Source organism: Balaenoptera physalus (genome assembly GCF_965194825.1).
Source record: "Balaenoptera physalus genome assembly, chromosome: 13".
Lineage (NCBI taxonomy): Eukaryota > Metazoa > Chordata > Mammalia > Artiodactyla > Balaenopteridae > Balaenoptera > Balaenoptera physalus.
In genome coordinates, this window is record NC_138892.1 from 89,706,957 (window position 1) to 89,717,824 (window position 10,868).

A 10,868-nucleotide genomic window follows, 5' to 3' on the forward strand; every position below is an offset into this window, starting at 1 on the left:
CGAGCCTGCGCGTCTGGAGCCTGTGCCCCGCAACGGGAGAGGCCGCGATGGTGAGAGGCCCACGCACCGCGATGAAGAGTGGCCCCCGCTTGCCACAGCTAGAGAAAGCCCTCGCACAGAAACGAGGACCCAACACAGCCAAAAAAATAAAATAAAAATTTAAAAAAAAAAAGTAACTTTAAAGAAAACCCTTTCAGCAATTCACCTTTGATTAGAGTAAAAAACACTTCCAACTGTTATGCATGAGGCAGTTTCTGACAAACTAATACATTTTATTTTTAAAAGTTTCAAAATTATTTTAGAAGACACAATCAGTATCTATGAGGAAAAAAATCTGTTTCTATTATAGGGCCATACTTTCATATCTTTAATTGAGAAGAATTGCCCCAGAGGATGATACCCCTGGTTCACACTGTCCAGGATTCTGAGTTTGATAGTGACCCCCAGGGACATGTCTGAAAGAGCTTGGATGTTCTGCTTGAGGTCACCCTGAAAGGGTAGACTGGTCCCAGCTTCTCCAAGAAGCCTCAGTCATTGAGAAAATCATGCACACCCTATTGGAGTCCATTACCATCTCTTGGTGTTTCATAAATTTACAAGATTGCTTTCTGCTCTGAGTAGTAATTCTGATTTTATCATTTTACTTTTTTAATGTTTTAAGATTTAATAAACAAGTCAAATTTCTACCTTATGCATCCCTTTCCAGGATTTTCTAGATTTAAAGCATGTTTCTTTAAAACCTTCAACTCTCCAAGATTTTTTTAAGTGTTTTTAATTTCTCCACACATGGCATCTGACTTCACAATGTAGTTGCCCTTTTATGGAACTTTTCTGGTTACAGTAATAAGAAATTAAATCTACAGTTTTACATTGTGACATATCTCTTATAAGCTGTATCATTTCAAGCAATTCTACTTTTACAGAGTTGAGAACTCCCTCACACTACTAGGTCCTCATTTCCTACAAGCAATCTTAATCTGCCTCCTGGGTACTTTACTTTCCAGTGTGTAAGAGAACACACACACACACACACACACACACACACACACTACTGCCCTGCACTCAGCAGTTTCACATATACTATCTCTTTTAATCCTGAAACATTACTGTCAGGCATATTTACCATCCTCATTTTACAGTCAAGAAACTGAAGCTCTCTAAGAGGCAAAGCAAACTGACCAAAACTATACAACTAGTAAAAGGTATAGTCACAATGTTAAAGCAGGTCTTCAGGTCTCTTCATATAATTTTCTTTTCTTTATTACATAAAGGAAACATGAACACTTTAATCAATAATTATAGAAAGATGTCATGACATCACTAGCTAAATCAAAAAATAGAATACTGACAGGAGCTCTGTGAAGCTGTTCATGTGACCTCCAATATCACCCTCTTTTCTCTCTAAAGATAACCACCACCTTGATTCTCATATTGATAATTTTGTTTCTTTATAGTTTTATCAGCACTGAATGCATCCCTAAACAACATAATTAAGTGCTCTCTATTTCTGAAATTTACAGGAATGGAATCATATAGCATGAATTATTTTGTCTTGCTTTTCTTTCTAAATTTGTATATATGCTGCTCCCTATAGCTATAGTTCCTTCATTGGCATGTTGTGTGATATTCCACTCTATGCAGAGCTGATGTTCAGGAACACCTCTGTCCATTGCAGTTATTTTCAGCCAGTGTCATTCTGACTGGGTCCACTTCTATTCTGACTGGTTAGTGCCAAAGCCATAAGAGTTTGAACATCACTCTGACTGTATGTATATATCACAATACATTTATTCCATTCTACTGTTGAGAGAGAGCAATCCCTCAGTTTTACATGAATATTTATTTTTATTTATTTCTGTTAAAAAGAGGCTTGAAAGGAAATACCTAACTTATCAGAGAAACTTTTTTCTACCTATATTTAACTCTTTTTTTCTACCTATATATAATTTACATAACCTAAAGTTCACCAGTTTGAAGTGTGTATTTACAGAATTGTACAAACACCACCACTATCTAATTCCAAAATATTTTTGATCATCCCCAAGAGAAGCCTTCTACCCATTAGCATTCACTCCCCACTCTCCCTTCCCCACCCTAGGCAACTAGAAATCTACTTTCTCCATGGATTTGCCTATCTGGACATTTCATATAAATGGCATCACATAATATGTGGTCCCCTGTGACGGACTTCTTTAATTTAGCATAATATTTCAATGTTCATCCATGTCATAGCATATGTTAGTATTTCATTACTTTTTATGACTAAATAATATTCCACTGTATGAATATACCACATTTTGTGTATACAATCATCAGTTAATAGATATGTGGGTTGTTTCTGATTTTTGGATATTATAAATAATGCTATAAACATTTATATGCAAGTTTTAATGTGTAGACACGTTTTCATTTCTCTTGCGTAGATATCTAGAAGTAGAATCACTAGGTCATACAGTGACTCCGTTTAACATTTTGAGGAACTTCCAACTGTTTATCAAAGTGGATATACCATTTTTTACATGACCACCACCAACATATAAGGGTTTCAACATGTCGACGTATTTGGAAATACTTGTTACTGTTTGTTTTTTTATTATAGCCATTTTAGCACATGTGAAGTGGTATCTTAATGTGATTTTGAAATTTTCATTTTTCTAATGATTAATCATGTCAATCATCTTTTTGTGAGCTTATTGGCCACTTGTACCTCTCTGGAGAAATGTCTATTCAAATTATTTGCCCATTTTAAACTTGTTTTCTTTGTCTTTTTATTATGGAGTTATAAGAGTTTTTATTTATTCTGGATAAAAGTCTCCTATCAGTTACATGATATGTGATTGTCTTTTTGTTTTCTTGATGGTATTCCTTAAAGCACAAAAGTTTCTAACTTTGATAAAGTCAAAATTTTCAGTTTTTCTGTTATCACTTGTGTTTTTGGTGTCACATCTAAGAAATTATTACCTAATCCAAAATTATGAAGATATATTCCTGGGTTTTTGTCTAAGAGTTTTGTTGTTTTAGCTCTTATTTAGGTCCATGACCCATTTTGAATTAATTTTTAAGTACAGTGTGAGGTAGAAGTCCAAATTCATTATTTTGCATATAGATGTCCAGTTCCCCCCAGAACCATTTGTTGAAAAGACTGTTCTTTCCCCACTGAATTATATTGGCCTTTTCTAAAATATTATGTAATGGTAAAGTTAAAAGTCAATAAAAATATTGTTTATGAGTGTGGTTTGTTCTGTAAGACAGCTATAAAAATAGAAAAAATTTAATACACATATAGCATATATATTATGTTTTAATAGAATAAGTATACACATAGATGTGTACTATGTAAACTAAGATGATGACAAAGAAGTGCTGGTTAGAAATGCTATTTCCTGTGGTTGGGGCAGATGGTAGCACTATTGAGAAACCATCTGAAATACTAAAAGAAAATTTTCTTGTCAAAGCAAGAGGACCAGATTACAGAGAAAATGCAAGACATAAATAAATGGGGGAAGACAAGACCCCCACCTTTGGTGAGAGTTTAACAGCTAGAATTGATAGACCAAGACTTATCACCACATAAGTCAGGCTACATCCAATTGAGGGGATACAAACTTTAAGTATGCCAACCCAAATGGATCGGGCTTACTGATTATGCTCCATTGGAGCTCCTGACAGGTGTCCCTATTGGTCCTCTCACTCGCCTCTGAGCCCAGGAAAACTGTACAGGCTTGTAAAATTAGCTATCAGAATCTGAATCCTTCAAACCAGCTAAAACAGGCATAAGCTCCCACCTCTTGCACAGCTTCCTTTTCTGGTGTTAATTCTCTGAACAAACAGAACTGGGAAGAGGAACTGATGATCTTTTAAAGACTACTTTTGTCCCTGTTCCTTAAGTAGACTTGGTACAAAGCTCTCTGTTAAAACAGGGGGAAAAAAAAAAAAAAGAACTTGAATTAGGATTTTTGAAATCCAAATGCAAAATAATCCCTAAGAGCATTATATTACTCTTGTCTGCATTAAAATTCATCTGTTACTTGTGGACGCACTTAAACAGCCCTTTAAGATCTCTCTGCCATCTTGGGCTTCCCTGGTGGTGCAGTGGTTAAGAATCCACCTGCCAATGCAAGGGACACGGGTTCGAGCCCAACTAAGCCCGTGCACCGCAACTACTGAGCCTGCGCTCTAGAGACCATGAGCCACAGCTACTGAAGCCCACGCGCCTAAAGCCCGTGCTCTGCAACAAGAGAAGCCATCGCAATGAGAAGCCCGCGCACCACAACGAAGAGTAGCCCCCGCTCGCAGCAACTAGAGAAAGCCCGGGCGCAGCAACGAAGACCCAATGCAGCAAAAAATAAGTAAAATAAAATTAATTAATTAAAAAAAAATATATATATATATATATAAAGATCTCTCTGCCATCTATCTCCATCTACCTGGCTCTTCTAGTTTTACAGCGTCTGCAAACATGAAGACTTCATGACTCTGGGATCCCAGTAAGGATTTTCATTAAGAATAGTTCTACTAATAATGAGACAAACTGATTGGAGCCTGAATTGAGGAAGAGAAAACTATGAAGTGACTTTCTGGAGGACAGTTGTAAAATTTTTAAGAAGAACTATCTACTAGATAATTTTATTGTATCAATCTTAAAGTTCTTGATTGTGATCATTATTTTGTGCTTATGTAGGAGAATATCTTTGTTCTTAGGAGATAAATGCTAAAGTATTTAAGAGTGAAGGGTCATGATGTCTGTAACATACTTTAAGATGGTTCAGAAAAAATAAATCACATACACATGCACAAACGTACACACACATACAAACACAGAGAAATGTAAAAAGTGTAGCAAATGTGCAAAATGTTTCATTTGTAATTGACATTGTTGTACATCTAAAATGGTCGAATATCAACAATTGTATGTGATTCAACCTAACAGATTAAGAGTATATAACTGAATCCAAATCAGGTTTTCTCAACATTGGGACTACTGACATTGTTTTAATTCTTTATTGTAGGAGAAGGGTGATCTGTGAATCTGTGAAGGATGTTTTAGTAACATCTCTGGCCTCTGCCTTCCAGATGCCAGCAACACCTTCAATCATGCAATCAAAAATGTCTCTAGACATTGCCAGATGTCCCTTGGGGGCAAAATCTCCCCTAGTTGAGAACCACTGATCTAGAGAAATATGCAAGAATGTATAGATAAAAGGTACTTTTCTTTCAACTTTTCGGTAGATTAAATGTTTTGCAAAATTAAAAAGTTAGAAAAATAATAGATAAAATAATATATGTGATTTATATATTAATATATATTAATTATTGATTAATTAATAATTTATAAAACTGGTTCTGTCACCAAATTTTGATGAATTTCCTTTTTCACACTTTTAAAACACCAAAGCCCTTAAGAACTTAATTCATAGACTCCTCTAATACTTTCACTTGACTCCATACCTGAAGCAGAAACACTTCATTGTGCCCCTATTCACCTGAGCTATAGAGACCACAATAGAACAGAAAGGGAGTTAACATTGACTGAACACCTACACATGGCAGGTGTCACTTTATATCATTTATTAAAATTATTGTTGAGAGGCGATTCCATTTGTACAGATGAGGAAAAAAATTCAGAGAACCTGATCATGGTGACATGACTTGTAAGAAAGTAAGACCTGGAGTACAAGACTGAAACCAACTCCAAAGTTCACATTGTTTCACTATAGGAAGGAAATTTGCTGGCCCCTGGCCTGTCTCTGTTACAATAATAACACAAATGCCTATTACATTCAAACAAGTTTAAACTGAATATTGGACATTCTATTTTTAAATTTCTTGAACTACTCTACTGAACTACTCTACTTTATGGTTGAGTCATCTCTTCTTTTTTCTCTCTGTGCCCCCTCATCTCTCTTTCTTTCTTGGCTCTTCTTTTACTGCCACATTCCTCTTGATTTTTTTCATGTAAGCCTATTCTCTCTGTCTCTCCCCACTCCAACTTGTTTGGCTTTTTCTCCTATTGACCACACTCTCAGGGAATTATCTTCTGCACTTTCCATCCAACAAACACAGGCTAAAAAAATAATTTTCCTTAAGAGGAATGCTGGTGGTAGTTGCTAAAACTGTTTTACCTTCCTACATCTGGAAGTTCTCTAACACCTTTCCTTTCAACTTCTCTGTATATGTAAAACTTTTCTAAATAAAATGTTAAAAAAAGATAATGCCTTGCACATAACAAGCACTTAATAAATGTTAGACGCTGCACCATTGTCGTTCTTATGTAAGAGTATCCAAGTTTCCACCAGGAGTTTCTTCAAACATAAAGAAAAACAAATACAATTCACTTCTGGTAATTGTACAACTAAGCTTTTAATTTGATTTGGAATACCTTTCATTAGCTGATATTTGGTATAGTAACTTTTCCACTTGGAAACTGGTTTATTCTTTGGAATCTACTACCATAATGTAAGACTAAAGTTTTAAAAGTATCTGTTCATTGGAGATACAAGACCATACTTTAGAAAATGTTTTTTTCCTCTCTTTCACTATTTTTGAATCACTCACATCACCCAACCTGCCCCTTCTCCATCCCCATTCTTTCTCACACAGTTTATTTTCCTTACACTTACCAATACATTGACAAGAGGAAGAGAGGGTTCCATTTTGAGGTAAAAGAAATACTTTCGCTCTTGTATCTCAACTTTCTTTTCCAGGCAATCTAAAATTTGTATAAAATCTTCTCATGGTCATATATGGGTCCATTAGGATGTACTAGAGGTGCCGAAGCGGTATTTCTTTCTAATGATATGTACACACTGAGTAGAAAAGGCAGAAGAGGGTCTTAAAGGAAAAGGTAGTACTTCAGCTTGGGAGGGGTTGGAAAGAGATGAGGGAGTGGAAGCAGAGAAGGAAGAACATGCAAGAGAATTGGGCTTGTAAGAAGAACCAGACTAAGATTAGGGGGACAAGGGTGTGCAACACAGGAAGTGTTCAGAAGCATGAAAAAAATCCCTTCTTCCATTGTTGTCTTTGGAAGGAGTGCTTTGTTCGGTTGCTCATGTATGGAAGACCCTAACTCAAATAGATCTCAAATAAACAACATGTTTTTACTTTGTGCCATGGTGTCCCCAGGTGTTTGTGAGCATCTTTTGCAGATCACAAAACTGCAGGTCCAGAGTCTCCTCCCAGACTCTGATGATTCAAAGCAAGAACAAACAGTTGGAATTTCTGTCAAATTGGCAGGCTGGAGGGGAAATAAGTTGGAGTCATGGAGACATTTACTTCCCTGAAAATCATTCACAGTTTAAAGGAAAGAACACAGTAGAACTGCATCCTCACCATGTTCTCACTGAGTACCATGAGAGAATTCGCTGAACTTCAGATTACTTGGGCTCTGAGTAAAATGGAAATAATAAGAATACAAACATCAAGACTTGCTGTGAAGCACAAATAACAGAAAGGTATACAAGTGTTTTGTAAGCTTTAAAATATCATAAATAATTGATTATGATTGCATGTACGCCATCTGTTAGGCCTGAGCACAAGGCAGATGTGCTGCTCTATTTCTCCTCAAGCAGAATTCCTCTACATTCCTGCCTGAGTGAAATTTTCATACTTCATAGTTGTTCTAAACATCACCAAGAGAAAGATGAAGAAGAGGAAGAAAATAAATCGTTGAATGCCAAGAACACCCCCATAGTACACAGCCATTCTCTTTAAACAAGGAGAAAACAGCATTTTACTACTCAAAGCTCTAGGCAGTTTCCCTCTTTAGGGAAAGATAACTGAGCTGTAAAGTATCTGCCCTGGCAACAAATTCATGAATCACAATTACCTGTTTCTTTTGGATATTGGATCTGCTAATTACCCACCAAAGTTTAGATTGGACAGCTGCTACCTGACATCATTTGGTATCCAATATGGAATGATTTTGGCAGAGAAATGGTTTCTCTTTTCCCAACAGGAAAATGGAAAATGAATTGGAAGACTTTACTAATAATTAGTAAAAACATTGAAAAAAAAAACCTGTAGCTCTAGGTGTTTGAACCTTGGATTAACTGTTGAGAGTTAAATCACTGCGTCAAGGAAAAGTGATACTATATAAGTTGATGATCTGTTGAAAGTAGATTAAAAATGGGAACCGATCAGTGAGGACTAGAAATGCTACTAGATTAAAAGAATAACATGTGTTTTAACAAAATCTGTATTTAATTTTGGCTTGTATTATGAGAGGAGACATCTGGAACTTGGGTGTTGGTGTTGAAATTACCAGTAGCATCTGTTCATCTTTGGTTTTACCCCTTGAATCAGAGGAGAACTACATTGTATTACAGATCTCTGGGTAAAATAGTAGAATGAAAATATGGCATGTTCCATTTAATCTGCAAGTGTAAAATAATGCTGTAATAATTTTCTAATTTTAGTTTTAGTTTCTATTCCTAGCCACTAATTAAAATGATTAATAAATGCTTTCATTTTCTATATAATTCATCATTTATGATTTATGGAAGTATCAAATATAAAAGCTAAGTTTTCTATTTCTGTTTTTACTCAAGAAATTAACAACTAGGAAATGCTAAGTAACTTGGAGTTATGAGTCAGCAAATGTCCAATAAGCTGTGTAGAAATTAGCCTGCTTAATTTTTTTTTAATCCTGAAAATGTTAGCACAAATACATCTAATAAACCACCTAAAGCAAAAGGGAAGTGGGAGAGTTTACAAAACAATTGGGAAAGAACACTCAAGGTGTGTGTCAGTTATGAAATTTCACTTATCGTTAGTAGAAAATATTGATTTTCTTTAACAGAAAAGGGGAGTCTTGCCCATGGATGTCCAAACAACCAGTTGATTTAGACCCTAATAGTTAGTCCTTTGCATGAAAAAAGAAGCAAACTTCTGTTGCAACAGCTTATCAACAGAAAGACAACTGAATAAAGATAAAGTAGAAGATACAACAGTAATGATATTCCAGCACCTGTATACAAACTAGCAAAACAACTAAAACATCAGAGCAAGATTTTCTACTTCTTCTTTCCTCCCTTCCTTCCCTCCTCTCTTCCTTCTTTTCCTCCTTTCTTCCTAACTTCTTCATTTCACTACTTTCTTTCCTCCTTCTAATTTTGACATTTTAAAAGTTAATTTTACAGGGTTTTTTTTTTTAATTTCAAGGAAGAGTTTCCAACCAATTATAGAATTTTAGTGCTTTAGTATTTAAGTAGTCCCTCTCCATCATTTCATAAGTGAAGAAACTGAGGGCTAGAGGGGGTCCCATTCTGTTGTGAAAGAATATATCATTACTGTTGTATCTTCTGCTTTGTCTTTATTCAGTTGTCTTTCTGTTGATAAGCTATTGCAACAAAAAGTTTGCTTCTTTTTTCAGGCAAAGGATTAACCATTAGGGTCTAAATCAACTGGTTGTTTGGGCATCCATGGGCAAGACTCCCCCTTTCTGTTAAAGGAAATCATTTTCCTAATGATTTTCCTAATCATTTTCACTAATGTTAAGTGAAATTTCATAACTGACAGGCACCTTGAGTATTCTTTCACAATCGTTTTGTAAACTCTCCCACCTCCAGTCTGCTTTAGGTGGTTTATCTGATTTATTTATTTATTTATTTATTTTTAAATTCTTATTTATTTATTTTTTTTAAATTTATTTATGGCTGTGTTGGGTCTTCGTTTCTGTGCGAGGGCTTTCTCTAGTTGCGGCAAGCGGGGGCCACTCTTCATCGCGGTGCGCGGGCCTTTCATTGTTGTGGCCTCTCTGGTTGTGGGGCACAGGCTCCAGATGCGCAGGCTCAGTAATTGTGGCTCACGGGCCTAATTGCTCCGTGGCATGTGGGATCTTCCCAGACCAGGGCTCGAACCCGTGTCCCCTGCATTGGTAGGCAGATTCTCAACCAATGCGCCACCAGGGAAGCCCAGTCATCAGTTTTATACACATCAGTGTATACAAGTCAATCCCAATCGTCCAATTCATCCCCCCACCCCCCACACACCTCCACGGCTTTCCCCCCTTCATGTCCACACGTTTGCTCTCTACATCTGTGTCTCAATTTTTGCCCTGCAAACTGGTTCATCTGTACTATTTTTCTAGGTTCCACATATATGCGTTAATATACGATATTTGTTTTCTCTTTCTGACTTACTTCACTCTGTATGACAGCCTCTAGATCCATCCATGTCTAAACAAATGACCCAATTTCGTTCCTTTTTATGGCTGAGCAATATTTCATTGTATATATGTACCACATCTTCTTTATCCATTCGTCTGTCGATGGGCATTTAGGTTGCTTCCATGACCTGACTATTGTAAATAGTGCTGCAATGAACATTGGGGGCCATGTGTCTTTTTGAATTGTGGTTTTCTCTGGGTATATGCCCAGTAGTGGGATTGCTGGATCATATGGTAATTCTGTTTTTCATTTTTTAAGGAACCTCCATACTGTTCTCCATAGTGGCTGTATCAAGTTACATTCCCACCAACAGTGCAGAGGGTTCCCTTTTCTCCACACCCTCTCCAGCATCTGTTGTTTGTAGATTTTCTCATGAAGTCCATTCTAACTGGTGTGAGGTGATACCTCATTTTAGTTTTGATTTGCATTTCTCTAATAATTAGTGATGTTGAGCAGCTCTTCATATGCTTCTTGGCCATCTGTATGTCTTCTTTGGAGAAATGTCTATTTAGGTCTTCTGCCCATTTTTGGATTCGGTTGTTTGTTTTTCTAATATTGAGCTGCATGAGCTGTTTATATATTTTGGAGATTAATCCTTTGTCCATTGATTCATATGAAAATATTTTCTCCCATTCTGAGGCCTGTCTTTTCGTCTTGTTTATGGTTTCTTTTGCTGTGCAAAAGCTTTGAAGTTTCATTAGG

The 10,868-nt window shown here is 36.3% G+C and overlaps 1 long non-coding RNA gene across 1 annotated transcript in view; it reads right to left on the bottom strand.

The window, feature by feature from the left end:
• The window catches only part of LOC309640718, a 34,966-nt gene extending 25,374 nt beyond the window's left edge, over positions 1-9,592 (bottom strand). Inside the window, exon 1 of the long non-coding RNA XR_014252353.1 lies at positions 190-9,592. This is a non-coding gene — a long non-coding RNA (uncharacterized lncRNA). The remainder of the gene's footprint in view (positions 1-189) is intronic.
• Between the last annotated feature and the right edge of the window lie 1,276 nt (positions 9,593-10,868).